A 22752-nucleotide genomic window follows, 5' to 3' on the forward strand; every position below is an offset into this window, starting at 1 on the left:
ATGTTGCAAGAGACACACTTATCCTAACAAATCAGCCATTATTTATCTGAAATTCAAATTTAACTCGGCCTGATGGATTTTTAACAGCTGTGCTGAGATAGAATTTATGTGTCATATAATTCACCCATTTAATGTGTATAATTCAGTGGCCTTTAATATATGCACGGAGTTGTGCAACCGGCACCACAGTCCATTTTAGAATGTTTTCATCACCCCAATAAGGAACCCCGGTCAGAAGTTTAGCAACTGAAACAAAGTGTGGGTTCCTTTCATCCTCGGTGGCTTACGGCCAGTCTTTCCTAGGAACCTGCCCAACCCTTCTTTGCTCGCAGCAGGAATCCCATCTCCCTTCAGCCCTTGACTTGCCGCAGAGGTGGGGGCTGCAGAGGTGAAACCACTGAGCCCAGCCTCTGGCAGCAGGTCCCCGTCTTCCCAGAGTGGGCGCGGCCCTCACTGGATCCAGCTTCTTGGCCAGGGCCCAATGCTCTAACCTTTCTTCCCATTCTCTGCAGATGTGAAGCTCTAGGGGCACCTGGGAGGCTCAGTGGTTGAGCATCTGCCTTTGGCTCAGGTCATGATCCCGGGGTCCTGGGATCGAGTCCCACGTCGGGCTCCCCGCAGGGAGCCTGCTTCTCCCTCTGCCTGTGTCTCTGACTCTCTCTGTGAGTCTCTCATGAATAAATATATAAAATCTTAAAAAAAAAAAAAACCACTGAAGGTCTGAATCCTGAAACAGCCACTGAAATTCACGAATGTTCCTTCTCCCCAGAAGCAAGCCCCCAACCCCCCATCTCCGATGTTTCCTCCATTTTAACTGTCCTATTTTCCAGAATGATGGGTACCAGAAGGCCCCCTTGTCTGTCCAGGGCCTCTGAGCCATGTCCATGGTGGCCTTTTGACTCTCTGGCCTCTGCAGTGAGTCATTCTCCCCAGCCACTGCCACCCCGGTGGCCAGGAATCCCCTTCTGGTTTGCAGGCCATTGGCCAAACCACACGAAGGCCCTGCCTGCGAGCACTGAGAGGCACTTGTTGCATGGCTTCTGGGAGGGGGACAGAGGCTGCTGAGCACAGCCAGTGCCTGGGAGAAGACCCCGCCCCGTAGCCTGTGCCCTCCCCCTGCCTGGCGCTCAGCCCGAAAGTTACCAACCTGCTAACTTACTTTAAGGGTCAGACTCAACACGGCTCATAACTTTCTTCTGTGGCCCTGAAGTCATTTCCCCAGGCTGGCTCGGCTGTCTACACAGATGACTTGTTCATTAGCAAGGGTGAATAATGCCTAAACGCACTGCTGGATTTTTCCCACAAAGCCCTGCTGGGGTATGCATGACCGGAGTAATCTCACCTGCGGAGCTGGAATTAGGCAAGCACCTACAATGCCTGCAAGTGTCTTGAATCATACCTGGGAGTCATGACTGAACATCTCCTCCATGGCCAGTCTAGACAAACTGGGGTTGGGGGCGGGGGACCCATCACCAACCACACTTACAAAGGGTTTGATTTAACAGACGTTCTGTTCTCTCTGGATTACCCCAAGGAGGAAGGCAAAAGAATCAAAAAGGATCCACCTTCTCCACTCAAGACAGATTATTTTTTTCTACCTTCATAATGGAAAACATACCATTAAACTCACTTTATTGGGACGCCTGGGTGGCTCAGGGGTTGAGTGTCTGCCTTTGGCTCAGGGTGTGATCTCGGGGTCCTGGGATCGAGTTTCACATTAGACTCCCCGCAGGGAGCCTGCTTCTCCCTCTGCCTATGTCTCTGCCTCTCTCTCTCTCTCTCTCTCTCTCTGTCTGTCTCTCATGAATAAATAAATAAAAATCTTTTAAAAAAAAACAAAGTAAAATCACTTTATTAATAAAATTCATCATCACAGACCTCAGTGTTGCCCTTACCAAATGCATCAGTGAGGGCCCTAGAAGAACACAGAACCAGTAGCATGTGTGTGTATGTGTGTGTGGAGAGAGAGACAGAGAGACAGAGACAGAGAGAGACAGAGACCGAGAGAGAGAGATGGGTGCATGTCCAGGAATTGGGGTGTATCAGTGTGGGTTCTAGCTGGCCAAGTCTGAAGTCTGTAGGGCAGCTGGCAACTCTCAGGCAGAGCAGGAGCCTCAGTCCACAGGTGAAATTTCTTCTTACTCGAGAAAACCCCAGATACGCTCCTATGACCTTGGAGTGGAGAGGCCCGGCCAGATTATGGAGGATAATCTCCTTTACTGAAAGTTAGCTGTTCAGTCAGCCTCACGTCTCCAAAATACCTCCACAGCCACACCTAGATTAGTGTTTAATTAAATAACTGCGTACTAGAGCCAGGCTCAGCTGACACATAAAAATGATCATCGAACCATAAAATGCCTTTCCGTCTTTGGGTGAGGTAACTGGCACTACCACCTGCCAGGTGAATAATCTGGGACGCACACACACACGCACACACACACACACACAGGGTGAGGAATCTGCTAGCCGGCCCAAGGTCACAGACACAAGCGGCTGAACTTGAAGACCCTCAGGAGTTGTGAGCCCAGGGCCAGACCTACAGAGAGGACTCACACCTCATCCAAGGGTCCTCAGGCCAAGGCCAAGCATCGGCATCCCCATGGGGCAGGGATCCCAGCACTGCGATGCCCCTTCCCACTGTCCTCCAAGTCCTGATCGTGTCTGCTCAAAACCCCTCAGTGCTCGGCAGCACCCAAACTCCTTTGCATGAAGTGGGAGACCATTCATGGCTTGGTCCTGGCCTGCCTTTCCAGTCTCTTTTGCAACCAAAGTTGGTCCTTTTGATCTAGGTGGTGACACACCAGGGCGCATGCAGGACCCACACACTCCAGCTCGCCTTTGCAAGGGCCGTTGGTTTTCCCTGAATCCCCTTCTGGCTTGACGTTCTGAAGCTCCTGCTTTCTCCTCAAAATCCATCTGGAGGACCACTATACCTGAGAAGCTCCCAGACTCTCTCTTTCCTCCAGGTCTTTTCACCCAACGGGAGCCCCCATTTGGGGTAGATTAAATAGGTGCCCCTCCTCTGTGGCCTACTAGCACTTTCTGCGTTCCTCTAGCCTTTCAGTTCTTCTCCAAGTATGATGTAATTATGCTTTTATAGTCAAAAAGCTGAGATAATGAGAAACGGGTTAGTTCCCTGTCTTTCAGTTTTTTGAGGACAGAAACGGGCAAATTGCAGCCAACTGGGCAAATCTGGCTGCCTACCTGTCTATGCAAATAAAGCTTTATTGGAACACAGCTGTGGTCATTCACATAAGTATTGTCCGTAACGGCTCTCATGCTATAAGGGCAGAGCTGATAACTGTCCAGATGATCAGCAAACCTTAAAAAATACCTACTATTTGGCCCCTACAGGAAAAGTTTGCCGATCACTGCTATAAACTCATCAGCAGGAAGGCGCTTTTCCTCCTGCCCTCTCCACTCCCAGGAACACAGACACGCTCTTCAGTTCCAAAACTCCTTGAACCCCGGAGGTCAACAATATTTGTGGGGCTTCAAGAACTTCCAGGGAAGACCTCCCCAACCCTGGCCTTTGTCAGAAGGAGGCTGCCCAAGAAGGAGAAATGCTTCATGGGGAAGACCCTGGAGGAGGAGTGTCAGATTGGGGGCCAATCCCAAAGTTTCTTAAAGTCAATGCAAATATGGCTCAGTGTTGGCTCAGTCCTTATTGACTTGTTGCCCTCAATAAAACTCCAGGGGAAAGACTCCATAGAATCTGTGAAGAAGCTTGAGGTTCTGGAAATAGAACATCAGGTATTTGCTCCTCAAGGAAGAGATCAGCCCATGGAAGATGGGAGAGAAAAAGATCAAAATTCCTTCTTCCCCTCCCATCTTCAGATGGGAGGCCCTGAAGCTGGCTGTGTCTTTGTAGCCAGATGCTTCAAGAGCAAGTTGGCCACAAAGCCAGTGACAGTAGCCAGGATCCAAACAAAGCCATTCAGATGCCATTTCTCCCACTGGAAGGTGCTCTGCATCCCAGATTCGTAAATAGCTTTAGTAATTTCAAGTCAGAACAAGAGCCTCAGGGCTAACTTTCACTTGGATGCTACACTGACATAATTGCAGCCGTTGCAAATTTTCTGAAGTCCAAGGTGTGGGACAGAGTCACATTCATGGCAGGCAGGTCTTAGAGAGGTCAGCCACCCCACAGGCTTTGAGACTGGTCGATCAATACTTCCATTAAGAGATGGTCAACATCCTTATTGGTCTGCCCTTTTGGCAACTGGCATGAAATAGTTGCGTACTATGGGAGAAATCTCACTCATCTGCAATATCCACTCTCCTGGAAGGTGGCACAGCCCATCTTCCAGCCAATCCAAGAGAACTGCCCTAGGATTTCAAATTATTTGTAGAGCCATGTGGCCATTTATCATGTTGCTGCCATCCCGTCTGAAGCTCCACACAAGGGCACCTGGCAAAATCACACGCTGTTCAAGGAAAAGAAAAAATAGTCCATCTCCCCCTCCCCAAAGGAAACCAGAAACCACACTTGTTTTTCCAAGACTCTCATACCAGAGGCTGACAAGGCACCCAGAGAGATTTCTCATCAAATGATTCAAGACAATGACAATTTCCAACACGATCAGAATTGCAACTGCAAAAATAGCTGCTCTGCTATTCAGAAACTTTCTAATTGCCTTGGCTGATCTCTAACCTTGCTTCCAGTAATATTATTATTATTATTATTACTATTACTATTATTAGAGGCTTTTTTTTTTTTTTAGAAAACATCTCAGTATGTTTTCAACAGTTGTCATGGAGAGTTGGCACCGCAGAGGCTCGTGTCCTCGAGACAAACACACCAAAAGGGAAAAAAAGGAAAGAAAGAAAGAAAGAAAGAAAGAAAGAAAGAAAGAAAGAAAGAAAGACAGACTTTGCAGGAGAAAAAGAAAGGAAGACAAAAATACCAGGAAATGATCTATAAATTCTTTCTCTCTCTGGCACCCATTTGTATCCTCACCATCTGCCATCACCTACAAATTATTGGCTTTTATTACCCTGTTATGATTGCACATGACAGCAAATACAAAACTTTAACAAATTAATGAAACATAATTACCACAACTGATACATGATTGAACAACAGTTGCAAATAAAAGCTCTAGTGAGCAGGGAAAGGCACTGGAGAGCAGGTCTGCACGCAAGTGCGCACAAGTGTTTGGAAACCTCTCTGCGTCGTCGAGACTGTCAGCTCAGAGGCGCGGGCTGATTACCAATATCAGGAGGCATTTCCTAATTTCCAAGCAGTTCTGCAGCAGATGACTGCTGAATAACCCGCAAAGTCACCGGGCAAATTACGTCCAAGTTCCATAATGCTGAGTGTGTGAGGACAGTGTTTTGCATGTTCCACAAACGTATATACACACAAGACCCTAAACACTGTGCCTTTCAGCCATAAGGACCATATACGTATTTGGAGTCAGGCGATTAACGTGCAGGATACAAAGGTACAGTGGACAGAACTGCTCCACGCGGCCTTGCAGCTAGAAAAGAGATGTGATCGATGCATTGAGACTCGGCGATCGAAATCACTGGAATTGCCATTCAGGAGCTGTGAGAAAGTGCATAATTCCAAAAGTCATTCGTTCTTCCGAGTGCAATGTTGCGTTCCTAAGAGAAAACAAAAGATCAGAAGAGAAAAATCAGCGTTTGGTTTCATCCGGCCCAGGGCACCTGTGTGCTGATTTTAGGCTCTCCCCTTCCCCACTTGTCCCCACACCCTTTGGTACACATCGAAGACTCTCAATAACACGGATGGAGGAGCCACCACACTCCTTCTGGCTCCTTCCAGCCTAGCCTGGAAATCTCTTCAGAGATTATCCAATCTCTGCCATGGCTACCCATAAACACTCCTTGGCCCGCTGTGCTCACCCTACAAACAACACTTCAGGAGTGCGTCCTAACCTCAGCAGCCCTGGCCAGTTCCCACCAGGAGGGGTGCATTCCTGGTGAGCCCCCTCTCCCCTTGCCCAGCACATTGGCTTCCTCCTGCTACTGTAACAAGTAACCACAAACGTAGTGGCTTTAAACCACACACACACACAAAAAAAATGTATTCTCTTACAGTTCTGAAGTTCTGGGTTTCTCTGCGTCTTGGGCACCCAGCTGGACCACCTCTCCAGGCTCCCTCGCAGACAGGTGGACATGTGACTGTTGCGGCCCATGGAATGTGGAAAGAAGGAATATGTGCCACTTCCTCGTCTGGCCCCTAAGACTTCTGTGCAATCCTGCATATGCTCCCTTCCCACATCTGCTGGCTGAATGAAAAGGATGTTATGGTCCTCGAGAAGGGCCTCGGCCAGACCTCGAAGCATGCCGTGGAGCAAACTTCCTCCCCACCAGACTTCCACCACCCGTCAGACTTTACACGAGTAAGGAATAAATTCTATTGCATTAAGCCACTAAAATATTGAGGTCATCTGTTACAGAGGGTAGCCCATGGTGACTAATTCAGACAGTTTCTGTATACGGATCTCCGGATTATCTCACACTCACATGCACACACACACACACAAATATACAGACACATGTAGAGCAGTGACACACAGCTGTGCGGAGAGAAATGCCAGGACACAGTGGCCCTGCCCTGTCACACTAAATCTTCTCTTCCCCACCCCAAATCGTGCAGGCTCCTCGAATTCAGAGAAATGCCCCAGATTTGTGTATTATAATTGCTGTTATTTTTAGCAAATGGCATGTCATAAAGTCATATAAATTTTACGTGACCACTTCCACTTGTGGAAAAATACGTAGAAGGCTGCTTGGTTCAGAAGGAGACTCAGGTCACCAACAAGGAAGACACTGGTAGTCCAATCCTCCCGGTGACACCGAGAATTCAGTGTCCCTGAGCTTTGTCGGCGGAGTTTGTGCAACCAGAGCTCCTGGCACTTCCTTTGTGGATCAGATGGTCTCCTTGTTGGAGCTGCTGGGAGACCCAGCTAAGGACCAAGCAGTCAGCACCTCAGTTCCAAACGAAGACACTGAGCTGCTGTGGTGTTTGTTTAAACCAAGCCCCACACTTAAAATCGTCCAACCCAGACACCCCTTTATGCAGGTAAGAGGTAGACCAGATGCATGGCGTTTAGTCCAGACTCCCTTTTTGCTGTTTCTGACTCAGGGAACAGTTCTAACTGGGGAATGTGACAGATGCGATGGGTCAGATGCCCACTGCACATAGCGCATGAGGACCCGTGCTCGGCACCCAGAAGGGCGCTGGGTGGGAAGAGCCTCAGGCCCTGTCCGTGTGCCTGGTAACGGGGACCACGCTTCCCGTTCCTTGGCCTCAAGAGCATTTCTCAAACACCCTCTCCTTATCCACCCGCCACAGCACTGTGAGGTAGGAGGGCTTGCTGCCCCATTTTACAGATGAGGAAAGTAAGGTTTAGAAAGCACGAAGGAGCTGCTGAGGTCAGCTCATCATCCACGGCGGGGCTGAGGTCCAAATGCAGCTCGGTGCTCTGCCCACGTCACTAGGCAAATACAGAAACTTGATCACAATCCATCCAAGTTACGTTCAGTCAATAATGGGTAATACCGAGACTTTGAGAACCAAACTCACTACATTGCAACCAACCAACACAATCCAACCTAGAGGTAAGGCAGTTATCCAGGTATTTTACACACAGACACACACACACACACACACACAGGCCCCTCGCCCCCACCTCTTGAGTCTTCTGGAAACTTGTCCCCACTCTTCTTTTTGTGGGGCTCGTGTTTGCAGCCCCTCTCGGCAAATACCATGGGAGTAAGTCACTGGGTGACGGTTTCCTCAGGGAAGAAATGACCTGCAGGATGACCCACAGCTGGAATTACCTGTTGACGCATGCCTGTTTATTCATGCGGTGACACCCCTTCTTGGGATTCTGACTCCCCCTCCAAGCACGCTCTGACTTGCAGACTTGCTGAAAGACCTTGATGATGACCATGAAGGGCCATCTGCGGAGCCTGGCACCTTTCCTGTAGGGGACCCCCAGCCGCTCCTCATCCAGCGGGCATGGAGCAGACTGAAGCCCGTGCCCACCACAGTAGAGGGGTTGCCAGGATCCAAGCCCAGAACCTGCCACCCTGTCCGCATGGGTTGTCCTCCTGGGGGGTGCAGAGCAGGGCCAGAAAGTTCTCAAGGGACAGCCAAGGAATTAGCAAGAGGGACGTAGAGCCGCAGGTGGCCTCTGTGCACAGCCCAGGCTCAGAGGGACCCCTTCAGCTACAGCCTTCCAACTCTCTCTGCATGGCCACCTGCTGTGCACCCTAATCCGCAGGCCCAATTCCACATTCCGCCAACAAGGTTGAAGAACCTCTGATATTTTTGCACCAACAGTTTGGGCTTCCACACTAGGAAGCTTGTAGTCACCGTGCCCTGGTTAATAACCCCGCCTGCAAGCTGAAATGCATCTCCGGGGGAAGTAGAGAAAATCACTAGCTTGCAGAGCGCCGGAACCAGACTAAGACATGTTGAGTAGTAGAGGCATCTTTCAACCTGTTTGGGGACTGTCCCATGGTTCAGGCAGCAGGGTCTAAGGTGCCCAGCTGGCGGCCAAGTGCAGGCTGCCCAATCCTCATCCCAGAACACAGGAGAGGGAGGTTCTGGACAAGAGCAGGTGCTGCTGGTGCAAGTGCTGCTCAGATTTTCCAAACCAGGCATCCCGTCTGACCTTCTGGACACTTCTATCTGTCCCTCACATGGATACACTGGTGACAGTTTGTCTGCCCTGGTGGGGCTGCAATCAAATGAGGAGACACCAGGAGGGTGCCACTCCCTCTTGGGTCATTTAACTCAGTCGTGTAACTCAGCTTCCTAATGACCATGAACCTCAGGAAGGCCAAGACAGTGTTGTCCACATTTTAGAAGTTCCTAGAACCTTGCATCTCCAGGCACAGGGTTGTCTTGGCCCCACCCTCCCTGATCAGGGGCAGACTGCCAGGCTGTGAGGGAGCCGTCACCATGGGTTTCCAAGCACAATTACCCATGACCTCACCCTGGGCCACCCCAAGGCAGCTACAGGCTGACAGTCACCCAGGGTAGGCCCAGTATGAGCCTCTTGACCCCCAAGCAAGCCAACAGGGAGAAGTCCCCCAGAGAGGCACCAGCTCCAGCATGAGTGAAGCTGGCCAGGTCTTTGTCCACAGGGTCACAGCCACTCCATCCATCACCCCCTGGGTCTCGTCCTGCCCGCAGGGTGAACAGGTGCGCAGAGAGCATAGCAACAACCGTGGAGCTACCAGCTTCGGGGGCAGCAAGACTACTGGGGCCTTGGGAGGTGTCGTTGGACACAATGACCTTGCTATCCCCGAGGCCTCACTGTCTTTCTCCTCCCCTGAAGTCCTGGGCAGCAGCCCCCACAGCTGGGGTCCTCCGAGTCTACTCCCTGGGTGCCCTGGGCTGCCTGTCCCCATTTCCTGGGCACCACCCTTTGCAGTTAGCTCATCCTGGTCTAAGTCAGCCCTCCCTCCTTCACCTTCTGAATACCTTGGTACATTTGCACAACCCTGGACCTTCACTCACCAGACACTGTGCTTAGAGGGCAGTTTGGCTGCCTGGCAATTGCTGGAGCTCAGTTGTGCTCTGAGCCCCAGCCCACTTCTCTCTCTCTCTCTCTCTCTCTCCTGCATTCCTGTACCGCCCCCCCCCCCCCCCCGCACCAGCCACAATGGAAGCAGGGTCAGCCAGAACGCCTTAGGGGCATAGGAAAAGCTGGTTCAAGGATTCCCTCCCCCTCCAGGCTTCAGGAATGAACCTCATGAGCACCTTGGTGGCACTCGGCCCCCACCCTCTGAGTGGTCTGCTCAACACTAACCAAGAGCCAGAAGGTGTAAGTAATGTCCGGAGATGGAAAAGAACTGTGGGAGCAGCAAGGAGGCAGTGGGCACTGAGAGCACCAAAGAAAGGCTTCGGAAGGCAAAAGCCTGCTTCTGGCTTCTGCCTCACACCATCTACCTTAAAATATTGTGCAGATGAAAAAAAATATATTGTGCAGATGTATCCAGAGTGGAGAAGCACGGACATAAGGACTGGTGCTGAGTGGTAAATCCTCCCCTGTGGAGCTGAGAATAAAAGATGGATATAATGATAAAAGCCTGGTGTGCGATGGCGTTACACTCTGACAGGGAGATGCAGGACAGCTCTAACAAGTGGTGCAATGATGGGAGGTGTGTATAAGGTAGACTAAGCTTTCTGATTGTTACCTCAAGTCCAATGATGGAAATAGGAAGGAAATTGAAAAAATAGTAGAAAGAAGAGGTTAATCGCAGATTTCAATATTGCTCATTTTAAGGAGTCCTCAGACTAGAGGCAAAAATAGAATGGGAGACTCCAGATATTATATGCAGGCATGAGCAAAAAGGTAGCTGTCAGCACAAAACCATAAGTTTTCAATGGTAGACTGAAGATGGCCCCATAGTCTTTGACATTCCTTATGTGAAGAGGTGGACTCTGGCTTTCATCTTTTTATAGAAGTTTTTTTATTTTTATTTATTTATGATAGTCACACACACACACAGAGAGAGAGATAGGCAGAGGGAGAAGCAGGCTCCATGCACCGGGAGCCCAACATGGGATTCGATCCCGGGTCTCCAGGATCGCGCCCTGGGCCAAAGGCAGGTGCCAAACCACTGCGCCACCCAGGGATCCCTGGCTTTCATCTTCTTAAACCAAGGCTGGCCTGAGAGAACTGCCTCACCCACAGAATGTGATGGAAATGACATCCTGAGACTTCTGCAACATCCAAGAAGCCTCTGGGAGCATGCTCTCAGGAGCCCGGAGCTACCATGTAGGATGTCCAGCCAGCCTGAGGATGCTTTTCTCAGGAGCCCCAGCTGAGCCCATGCTTCCAGCATCCACTTCAGGCCACCAGACTTGAGAATGAAGCCCCCTAGAGCCCTCTAGACTGACACACCCACCAGCGGAATACCACTGAGGGACCTCTGTCCTTGCCTTCTGGAACAGAGGAGTCATCCAGCCACGCCCTGCCCAACCATATGACATAAAATAATGTATCAGTATGAGTTCACAATATGTCTTATCTTTAAGAAACTACATGCTGCTCACTGAGAAGGCCTAGAAACAGTCATCAAACCTAGCACTGAGCACCCACAGTACTGTACTGTGGTCTCTAAATACCATTTCCCATGTAAAAAGTCCAAGGGCTCCTTGTTTGAATGGCTGATCCCAGGTCAGAGCAGGAAAGCACTCAAGGTAAATGTAAAACTTACCATCCAGAAAATAAGGAAGCTACCAAAAATTTCTAGGAACACGTCGAAAGAAATCAGGAGTCAATCTTAAAGAATAATGTGAGCATTAAATTAAATCTCTAAGTTCATAATAATATCAAAAAGCTCATTGGTCACGATTGGAGGATGGTATTGAACACATCACTACTTTGAAAATTGGCAAAGAAAATGAATCTGGCCTTTATTGTCCTTTGCCTCCACAATGGAAACTGCAGAGTAATAAAAGAATTGATGAGAAAAAGAATTAACAATTAATAAACAGAGGAAAAAATGATCTACTGATACCATCTTAAAACTCCTAGTGAATTAATGGATCTGGGCAATAATAATCACAAGAAAATAGAAAATCTGACATGAAGTGTATCCTGGTGAAGGACCAACAACATCTATATAGTTGTGTTAACACTCCCAAAAACCAAGTCGAATCTGACCAAACCTCTGCATCTAAGCATTAATGGATAGAAAAAGGACTAAAGAGACATGTTAGACAAAATCATGGGGATTCCATCAAACTCTAGAAAATTACAGGGTAAATGTGTTGGTCTCTTCAATAAATAAATTACAACAGAATAAGAGAGAGACACACAGACCAATCTCAATGAACTAACTTTGTTGAGTGCCCACTTTGACTAAATTGTTAAAAAACACACAAAATTCACAAGACAATCAAGGAAATGTAAACATTGGCTATTTAGTAATACCTAAAAATTATTGTTCTTAGATGAGATTATATTGTGGCTTTATTAGAATTATTTGTTTTTAAGGCTTTCATCTTTTCCTTATCTGTCAGATACGTACTGAAGTATTTAGAGATAAAATTATATAATTCCTGGAATGTGCTTCTAAATAATTTGGGTTGGGGGTCTGGGGGGTGATGTTAGAGGCTTCGGAACAAGAGTGGCCAGATACTGAGAGTTGTCCCATGCTTCAAGCTCATGATAAACTGCTCTAACTTGGTACATGGTTTTAAATTTCCATAATAAGAGTTTTTAATTTTTTAAAGATTTATTTATTTATTTCAAAGAGAGAGAGAGCAATAGCAGGAGGGGTAGAGGGAGAGGGAGAGAGGAACTCAAGTAGACTCCATGCTGAGCACAGGGCTTGACCCAGGGCTCCAGTCATGACCCTGAGATCACGACCTGAGCTGAAACTAAAAGTCAGGTGCTTTAACCAACTGTGCCCCCCAGGTGCCCCCATAATAAAAGTTTTTAAATCGTGCTTACAAATAATTTTCAGTTATACAAATCAGTATGTTCTCTACCAAAACATTCCGCAGTGACTATGTTGGTTGGTGGGGTTGTTACAGTAAATTTCATCCCTTACTCTACACTCTAATTTCCCAGCTTTCTCCAAGGGCATGGGTAAGTTAGATAATGAGGGGAAATAGCTATTTACTTTAATTTTTAAGGGTAGATGAACTCTGAGCCATTTGAAGTTAACGCTCTTCAGTCTTCAGCCATGTGTGGGTACCATTCTCTCAGGAAGGGCGAATGCATCCCATGGTGCATTAAAAGTCTGTGTCTGGTGAGAGATGGTGAGCGTATCACGCAACGTTTTACATAAGGCACCGTATCACAGAATCAAGGATGTATTTGTGCATCCAGAATTCCATTCTGTGTTACCAGAGAAATAAAAGAATCCAATCGTTTCACATGTTTGACTACCTGCAAGTGCCCGAAAGAACAGAGCCTATAAAAACTATTAGGTAATTAGTAAATAATTATTATTAGAAAGTTCTAGAAACTTTTATCCCAGAGTTGACTTGGACGTTTTACCTCTTGTTTTAGTGAAAGATAGCAATCCAGAGGAGTCCACATCCTCTGTGCCTGTGTCCAGGGAAAATCAGACCTCTGGCCCTTGCCGTATGGGTGGGCCAAGCCCGGCGGCACTGCCTCTGGCAATCCTTTTCTCGAAGACCCTGAGTTGTGCTGCGTTGTACAAGCAAGGAATTTGTTTCCCAGTGGAGTTTTTGTGCCGCTGCCTTCTTAGGAACCTTCTTAAAGAGGCATGTAAAAGGAATGTTGATCGAGATCGGAGCAAGGGTGTACATCACCCACCAGCCTAGAAATCTCCAGAAGCGCTCAAAATGTGAATGTAGCTACCAGCAGGTTTTTTCCACTCCCATTGAGTCATGTATAACCTGTGATGATAGGGCTAAATATCTTTCTCCATAATCTCTTGGGTTTCTTTGTGGTTTTATTTTATTTTTCCTCTTTTTAAAAAGATTTATTTATTCATTTAAGAGAGAGAGAGTGTGTGTGAGCAGGGGTGATGGGCAGGGGAAGGAGAGAGAGAATCCTCAAGCAGACTCCCCACTGAGCACAGAACCCAGTGAGGGGCTCAGTCTCAGGACCCTGAGATCATGACCTGAGTCCAAATCAAGAGTCAGATGCTTAACCTACTGAGCCACCCAGATACCCCTCCTCTTTTTGTCTCTATATTGCCTATGGATGATTTGACCTCTCTGGCTAAATCTCACCTTGGGAATTTCTTGGATTTCCTGCTCAGAGATCATCACCCCAACATCTCCATATCTCTTCTGCACACATGTGTTATTCCCAGAAGCTATACTTCATTCCTTCCCTCCCGGGAGCCTCTCAAATGTCTTCTCCAATGTCAACAAACCACCCTCTAGGGCTGTCAATTGCATTTTATGGATGGGAAAATAGAAATGCCAAGAGGCTAAAGTGACTTGCCACCAAGGAAGTAGGCTCCAAAGTTTTTTTGCCTTTGCCACTGGAGTCCCAGCTGGCTCCCCTTAGCCAGAGGCACGGGGATAAAATGAATGCCCACACTCACATGCAAGCCTAGCATGTTCCCTTCTGGCATCTGAGGAGGCCTCCTATTTACGCACTCAATCCCCTCAAACAGGAGACTGTGGCAACTCCCCTCCAAGCTTCACGTCCCAACCACAGGCATGTCTTGCTGTGACCACATCTACCCCGGGATCAGCAGGGGAATGAATCGAAGTCACAGCACTGAGGCAAGCTAGCCAATAAATTTCACAAGATGGAGTTGCAATTTATACGGATCCTCTAAATGGGAATCTAAACTGCAGGAAGAGTATTATTCTCCAGAAAGTAGGAGAAAAGCTTGGATGACCCACCCACCCCCTGACTTCACCCAGATACGACAAAAAAGCTGGCTCCTCTGACCTACGACACAAGCACAGTTTTTTATATGACAGTGAACACTGTCCCTCCTGCCTCAGGACTAAGAGCAATCAACTGTCCATTGCTGAGCGTCCTGAACCAAAGCAGGGCCTTCCAAAGCCCCAATTTCTAGAGGAAGGAATTGAACGTTTCTTTTCTCTTTGGCTGTGTGCAGCAATTCAGGGCACCACCCCCAGAGAGATGGGAGCAGTTGCACACTCCATGTGCAGGGCAGCAGGATCAGCAGGGACCCCAAGCCCAGGGCAACGAGAAGCTAGGGGACAGGAGAGCAGCTGCAGGTCTGCGGTCAAGCCACAGGGAAAGAGATACCTTCTCATTTCTCTCTGTGCAGAAGGCTCCTGCCCCAAGGGTCTGAAGAGGTGAAGTCTGCAACAGAGCTGCTCAAACTGCAATGAGCCAACATGCGTGGGAGTCATCTGGTTAAAATACAGATGCTGATTCAGCAGGTCCAGGCCGGTGGGGAGTGAGACTCTGCATGTTGGCAAATTGAATTCCAATAAAAAAATTTTTAAAAATTTGCTGAGATTAATAAATTTTCTCAATTAATAAACATGCCAAGGTTAATCAAAAAAATGAATATATGGTGATATAACCATATCTGGCAGATATAATAAATGAGCTATATTATTAAAATTAACTTCATTACATCACTACAATATTTTAGGTAACGAGAGGTCTCACATTACATTTCTCTCGGACGGCACTGATCTATAGGATTCCCCTAAGCTTCAAAGTCATAATGTTTGTAAGTATTCTTTTTTTTTTTTTTTTTTTTTTTTTTTAAGTAGGCTTCACGCCCAGCGCAGAGCCCAATGCAGGGCTCAATCTCAACAACCGTGAGATGAAAACCTGAGCCGAGATCAAGAGCTGGACACTTAACCAGCTGAGCCACCTACGAGCCCCTTTTGTAAATATTCCTTTCTTTTAAGATTCTATTTATTTATTTATTTATTTATTTATTTATTTGAGAGAGAGACAGAGAGAGAAAACGAGCACGGGAGGTGGGGCAGAGGAAGAGGAAGAGAGGGACTCTCAGGCAGACTCTCTACTGAGTGCAGAGCCTGATGCAAGGCTTCATCTCACCACCATGAGATCATGACTGAACCAAAACCAAGAGTCGGATGCTCAACTGACTGAGCCACCCAGGTGCCCCTGTAAGTATTCTTAAAAGCCATTTTATATCTGTTTGTCCCTTCGAAAATTCACACAACTTTTCAGCCTGCCAAAATGGGCTTGGCGTCCCACCTCTTCTCACTGGAAAGCAGAAGAAAAAGGACTAATGGAAACCAGATATTTATCTGCTACAAATTGTCCTTCACCCTAGCCAGGGCTTCCTTTGACTATTTTCACAGTGACCTTTGGTTTAATACAACCGACCCAGACATCAGAGGTCTATGCTTGTTAAAATGATCATCACGTCTATTCAACAAAGGATTATCGCCCTTGTTTCTGATAAAAGCAGCTAATGTGATGAGAGTCCCAGGCTGACTTTGCTTTACCAACGTGATGTGTGGTCAATACCTCTTTGGCAATGATGGCACTGTCTTCCGTCCCTTTCAGCGAGAAATGTCTTTCTCGTTAGCCAACGTTTTTGAAATAGAAAGGTTGTTTGTTTTAGGCTTCAAGACCGAGGCAAACATTTGTTATAAGGCTCCAAAGGATTTTGCAAACAGTTTCCACCCATGATTTCCAAAGCTTGTGTAACATTCTGTGCAAAATGCGTGGGCTGCTTCCATGAAGCAAGCATTTCCAGAAATGTTTACTTTGCAGAAGTAAGCGTGCATGTTGGCCATCCCATGTGAAAACTTCCCCAAGTCCGCACAACCGCTGGAGCGTTGAGCAGATGCACACTTGCCCCTCTATCGACAGCTCCCGCCCTCTCTGTGCCTGTTGTCTGATGAGCTGTGTTTCTATCACTTGACACCTCTGGATTTACCGCGGCTGATTGTTCACAGGCCAGGTAGAAAGGTTCTCCAGGCCTCTGAATACAAGTTTAAGAACAGAAAGGCCCTCGATGGTCCTGGGACCGTGTTATGGGTTGAATTGTGTTCCCAAAAAAAAGATATGCTGAAGTCCTAAGACCTATACTGTAGGCTGGATATGCACACCCCCCCCCCCCAAATTCACATATTGAAGCCCTGATACCAAATGTGATGGTACTAGAAGGTCGAGTCTTTGGGAGGTGATTAGGTCAGGAGGGAGGAACCCTCTTGAAGGGATTACTGCCCTTATAAGAAGATACCCCAGGGATCCCTGAGTGGCTCAGTGGGTTTAGCGCCCGCCTTCCACCCAGGGCGTGATCCTGGAGTCCGGGGATCGAGTCCCACGTCAGGCTCCCTGCATGGAGCCTGCTTCTCCCTCTGCCTGTGTCTCTGCCTCTCTTGCTCTCTCTCTCTCTGTGTCTCTCGTGAATAAATAAATAAAATCTGTAAAAAAAAAAAAAAAAAGAAGAAGAAGAAGAAGAAGATACCCCAGAAAGCTCCTCACTCCTTCTGCCCTGTGAGGACACGGCAACAGGCACCATCTATGAACCAGAAAGTGGATTCTCACCAAACACCTTACCTGCCACACCTTAATCTCAGACTTCCCAGCCTCCAGGACAGTGAGAAATAATTTCCATTGTTTATAAGCCACCCAGTCTGTGGTGTTCCATTAAATCAGCCCAAATGGACTAAGACACCATGATATCTCAGAATGTTTCCTGATTTGGAAATGGGGTCTTTCCAGAAGCAGGCAAGGCAAGGTGAGGTCATTAGGTGAGACCCCAATCTAATATGACCAGTGTCCTCATAAAAAGGGGTAATTGGGACATAGACCCGCAGAAAAGGAAGAACAACATGAGGAGAAGAAGAGAGGATGCTGTGTGAAAATTCGACTTGCACCTTCCCCGAGTCACAGAATGTCAGAGGCCCTCGGAAGTGGGGAGAGGGGCCTGGAATGCATCCTTCCCAGCATCTTCATCGAGGGCACAGCCATGGCTTCCCCGAAACTGAGACAGAACACACTTCTCTCATCCTAGGCCACCCCGGTTGTGGGACTTCGTTACAGCGGCCAGAGGAAGGTACTACAGACCCGCAGCCTAACAGCTCCCGTAGTTGGTTTACTCACCATCACTCAGACCCGTCAGCCCACCTGGGTCTCCAGATCCACATCAGTGGTTTGGAAGCTACCACCCTAAAGTCCCAGTGTCTTAAGAATGCACTGGAGACAGAGTTTGCCAGATTTAACAAATAAAAATACAAGATAACCAACAAAAACCTGAATTTCAGCAAAGTAACCAATGATTTCTTAGCATAAGTATGTCCCAAGCAATATTCGGGACATACTTATACCAAGAATTATTTGCTGTCTATCTGAAATTCAGCTTACGTGGGTGTCCTATATCATATGTGGCAACCCTAGATAGAGAGCATCTTTGGACTATTTTATTTTGTTGTTGTTGTTTTTGTTTTTTTATCTTTGGACTATTTTAAAGGCCCTGGAAAAGATACGTCCTTAGCACCACAAGGAAGGCGGGGAGAACTGCATGGGGCTAGGCCAGATAACAGGGTCACTATCTGGCATCAGATCACCGATGCTCACATGGTGAATGGCAGAAATCTGGTTGCCCTGGTAGAAAGCTCAATTCTGACATTTCCTAAGTGGGTAAAATAGTTCTGTTGTTGCAATGTATCCAATACCTGTATAGTCATCCAAAATGTAGAGTCAAGGGGCACCCAGGGGGCTCAGCGGCTGAGCATCTGCCTTTGGCTCAGGGCATGATCCCAGGGTCCGGGATCGAGGCCCACACCACCACACCAGGTTTCCTGCAGGGAGCCTGCTTCTCCCTCTGCCTGTGTCTCTGCTTCTCTCTGTGTGTATCTCATGAATAAATACATAAAATCTTAAAAAAAAAAATGCAGAGTCAAAAAAAAAACGTAGAGTCCATTTAAATCCATGTGGATGACTGGTTGTCCGGCCTGAAACGAGAATAACCATCTTGGACTGTTTAGAGCAGATAGGACTGGCTTCCCGGGCCGATGGCCCACGCGGCCACACAGAGCCCCGTGCACAGAAGGGCCCTGTGTTTGGTTCAAAAGCGTGCTGTTGCCGTACTGGAATTCTGAATAATGTTTGAGCCGGGGCCCTGCGTTTTTATTTTGCTTGGGCCCCCCTGGGTACCTAGCCAGTCCTGAGGACGGACACTCCTGAAGAGGGGTAAGCAGGCTACGCAAAATGCTCTCCTCTCTAAAACCTGCAAGACACCCCCCCCCCCCGCCGCCCCCGGTCTGTTCCTGGCTGAACTCACTTCCAAGCCAAGTGAGCCCTTTCGCCCCTGGCATCTCTTCTCAGCCCCTTGCTGGTGTTTCCAGTGCTGCTTTGATTTCATCAGTGTCTGGCTGGTTCAAAGGATTAGAGTAGATCCTGTGGGTGCTGGGAGAGCTGCAGTCTGGATCCTGAGAGCGTCAGTGGAGAACCCACTGCTTTGGCTCCACGGAACTGTGGTTTTTATTTTTTTTTTAAATAATAAATTTAATTTTTATTGGTGTTCAATTTGCCAACATACAGAATAACACCCAGTGCTCATCCCGTCACGTGGTTCTCCTGGCAAGTGGAAGGCTGGGTGGAGGTCTCCCTGACTCCCCCCTGAACCAGCGGCCCCAGGGCCGACTTCCCACCAGGAGCTGATTCCCACGTCCCTGCCATTGGCTGCACTTGTTCCTCTGTCCTGCCCTTCCCACACAGACTTTAGTTTCTCTCTCCCTCTGAGCATTTCTCTCTAAATGTCCCTGGCTCGTGTCTGACACACCCCTTCCCTTGTCCTCTCCGTGTGACTCACCCTTCCATGATCCTACCAACCCCGGGGCCAAACTACTTGTCGCTTGGGTCACTCTCCAAGGAAAAAGGCACAAAAGATGACATTCGAGTTCATTCTGCTGTGCGGTGACGGCCCTTTTAAAAGGTCTGTCCAGGGCAGTAGAGCCAAAGGTTAGAGGGAGAGGATTTGGAAGTTGGTTTTCCAATTCATTCCATTTCTACATTAACCTCATCAGAAATTACGCAGAGAGTATCGGAAGAGGACAGGATTACGGCCCATAGATTCCGCCCTGTGACCTCGGGTAAGTCACTTAACCTCTCAGAATCCTGCCTTCCTCGTTTCTCAAACAAGAGTTAGACCTGATAATGCTCTCAGACGAGTCTATGGTCTGTGTCTTCGCCTCGTCACAACGGCCCGAGCTGTCCAGCCCCTGCTCCTCTGGCCTGTCTGCCGTCCCCGCTCCCGTGGCAATGGACAGGAGGCTCTCCAGAGAAATGCCCTCACTCCCTGACCCACAGTGTTTTTCTCTTGCCTTCACCATGTGAGTCCCTTGAGGGGAGTCCTACATTTGTTCGGAAAACATACTCCAAGGTCCCAGATTGGCCAAACGCCACAGGAAGCCAGAACCGTCTCCTAACTGAGCAGTGTGGGCTTGACCACGTCTCACGCTGGGGTCACCCTGGGATCACCCTGGGGTCACCCTGGGATCAGCCTGGGCCCCCAGCAGTACCAGCACATCAGCGTGCTCCTGGCCCTGGGAAGCTGGAGGGGAAACCAATCAGCCAACCAAAACACAAGAGAAAGTCCCAAAGTTTCCAGTGAGAAGAAAGGAACGTGTGGTTCTGGGGTCCTGGTGTATTCAATCCCCTCCCCAGTTGGGTAAGCTTTCACGGAAATGAGACGTCAGGAACACGCTTCAAGGGCCCAGGGGGAAGCCCGTGAGCTCTGCGGATTTGTCCTGGAAGCTGGGAGGGCAGGATTCACCCAAGAGAGGCTCTTCCCTCTGTTTGCAGGCCGGGCACATGGAGGAGTGGAAACACCAGCACGTGGCAAGGGTCAGGGCCGGGAAGGTGGCCCCGGGGTGCAGAGGGGCCGGGACCGAGGACAGCTGGCCCTCGGGGAGGAGCCAAGACTTGGGGAGCACTGCGTCCACACCGCTCGCCTGTACACACACACTGTGCTTCCCGCACACACAAGCCCCCGAGTTCTAGAAGGCAGGGACTCGGGCGGAGCTCCTTTTTTCTCAACACAGTACACAGGACTGGGCCCCCGACGGAAGCTGCCCTCGTGCCTGTGGTTGGAGGACTTCATTCACTGTCAGAAATATTTACCGAGGCCTACGTGAACCAGGTGAGGTGTGAGGCTGGGAACACAGTGGGGAGGAAGGGAGGGGGGAGGGAGGGGGAGGAGAGAGAGAGAGAGAGAGATGGTGAGGTGAGAAGAGAGGAGGAGGGGGAAGGAGGAGGGCGGAGGAGGGATGGGGGACGTAGGTGAGGGACAGGGACGTGCCGCACAGCTGTGGGAAGCCAGCCAGGCCATCCTGGTAGGTAAGCTCTCATTTGAGGGGTTTTATTTATTTTTTTTTATTTGAGGGGTTTTAATCAGGAGTCCACATTCTCCCAGAGAATCCAGGGGGTCCGGGAACTTGCACAGGAAGATAGAGATATTTTTATTTTCGCTGATCTCTACCTGAAAATCAGCACTTCTTGCGACAGCGAATGGACGCAAACGCCAGGGACAGACCCGGGACTCGGTCACGGATTAGAGATACACTCTGATGTGACCTTCGGTTTGTCCCAGCGATCTCAAAACCGCACCGATCGCCCGTGGCTACTTTGAAATTGTAGAATGGTCGTCAGAACTGCCGGGAGATCTTATTACAAAATGCATTAAAAAGAAGAACACACAGTTTTAAAATTGGTAAGCGGGTATCAAGGGAACTTGATTTACTCTGCAATCCAGAGTGTTTTCTTTGACGCGTTTAGAAATATTATCCTAAAAAAAAAAAAAAAAGAAAAGAAATATTATCCTAACAAGGGGGCCGAAGGCTTCACCAAAGAGGAAGGAATCCCAGCCCCAATCAGAACCTCAGTGACACCCTGGGGAAAGGCTGCTTTCAGGAAAGGGCCACTTCTTAGCTTTCAGAATCTTGGTTCACACTTGATAATAATTAAGCTGATTCAAAGCCTCTCTGCAGAGCAGCGATGGCTGGCTGCGTGTTTTATTCTCACATAACAGTTTGCAGAGAGTATGCGCCGCTCTAGAGCCCATAATGCAAGGCTGGCAAGTGAGTAATTTGCCATTTTATTTTATTTTATTTTAAAGATTTTATTTATTCATGAGAGACACAAAGGCAGAGACACAGGCAGAGGGAGAAGCAAGCTCCCCACGGGGTGCCCGATGCGGGACTCGATCCCGGGACCCTGGGGTGACGCCCTGAGCTGGAGGCAGACACTCAGCCACTGAGCCACCCGGGCGTCCCTATCGAGTAGAACTTACATCACATGAAATCCACCATTTTAAGCGTGTCATGGGTAAATTTTAGTGACTTTACCAAGTCATGCAGCCACAACCGTGACTCACTTTTAGAGCATCTCCATCACTGGGTTGTTGTTGTTGTTTTTTTTTTTTTTAAGATTTTATTTATTTATTCATGAGAGACACAGAGAGAGGCAGAGACACAGGCAGAGGGAGAAGCAGGCTCCATGCAGGGAGCCCGATGCGGGACTCGATCCCAGGACCCAGGGATCATGCCCAGAGCCAAAGGCAGATAGATGCTCAACCACTGAGCCACCCAGGTGTCCCCGTTTTATCATTTTTTTAAAACAAAGAAGCTGAAACTCAAAGAAATGTAGTCTCTGGCCCAGCGTCACTCAACCCATCCATGGGTGGTGACAAAGCCTCGCAGCTCGGCCTGCTGATCGGAGCCCTGGTGCCACCCGCCCTCCACGTGCCAGCCCGTGCACCTGCTGCTGCCGCACATGCACCTGTGCAGGGGGTGCGGGCCCCACACCCGGCCCGGCCCTCTCCTGCCCGCCGCCCTCCGCCCGCTGCTCGGTCTGCTCTTAGGTGCCTGGGACAGCACGCGATGAGGCTCATCAGGCCAAGTGTGCACTAGCTTATTGGCCTGGGAGCCCCGTGGTTTCTCAGGGCTCGGTGCTGTCTCCCCATCTTCTGTCCAGGGGCCCTCGGTGAGGCTGCCGGGGAAGCCGTGCAACAGCAAACAGCCTTCATGCAGGTAACAATGACGCGGGCACCCCGCCAGCCCCCCGCTTGCTTCAGGATATCTGTAAAATTACATGTAAAAGGTCAATAAACGTTTTCATTTCCTGACCCACTTCGGCCCTTCGAGTTCTGCTTCTCTAAGTGGGTTCCTCATAAAATCCAACACCTGGGGTGCGGGGAGCCCGCTCTGGCCCCTGTCACTGGGCAGGGCCAGGCCGGCACCCGGTGATGGGAAACCTCCCCGGGCAGGTGGGCAAGGGGCCCCGACTTCCCACGCACATCCTCTCACCTGTCCCTCGGTGGGGATCCGGGAGGATATGTCCCTCC

General features: G+C 48.9%; 2 long non-coding RNA genes across 4 annotated transcripts; one reads left to right on the plus strand and one right to left on the minus strand.

The window, feature by feature from the left end:
- Nucleotides 1–4914: 4914 nt before the first annotated feature.
- LOC140621350 (uncharacterized) lies at nucleotides 4915–6206 on the minus strand. The gene is made up of 2 exons (XR_012021064.1): nucleotides 6065–6206; nucleotides 4915–5610 (listed from the first exon to the last, which is right to left on the minus strand). It is a non-coding gene; the product is annotated as an uncharacterized lncRNA (long non-coding RNA).
- Nucleotides 6207–11034: 4828 nt separating this feature from the next.
- LOC140621351 (uncharacterized) lies at nucleotides 11035–22291 on the plus strand. 3 transcript variants are annotated; one of them, XR_012021065.1, is made up of 4 exons: nucleotides 11035–11194; nucleotides 19436–19501; nucleotides 20214–20550; nucleotides 20793–22291. It is a non-coding gene; the product is annotated as an uncharacterized lncRNA (long non-coding RNA). The 3 variants fall into 3 exon arrangements; XR_012021067.1 differs by having other exon boundaries at nucleotides 20916–22291; XR_012021066.1 differs by lacking the exons at nucleotides 19436–19501; nucleotides 20214–20550; nucleotides 20793–22291 and adding an exon at nucleotides 14734–14919.
- The last annotated feature ends 461 nt before the right edge of the window (nucleotides 22292–22752 follow it).

This window comes from Canis lupus, chromosome 30 (genome assembly GCF_048164855.1).
Source record: "Canis lupus baileyi chromosome 30, mCanLup2.hap1, whole genome shotgun sequence".
NCBI lineage: Eukaryota > Metazoa > Chordata > Mammalia > Carnivora > Canidae > Canis > Canis lupus.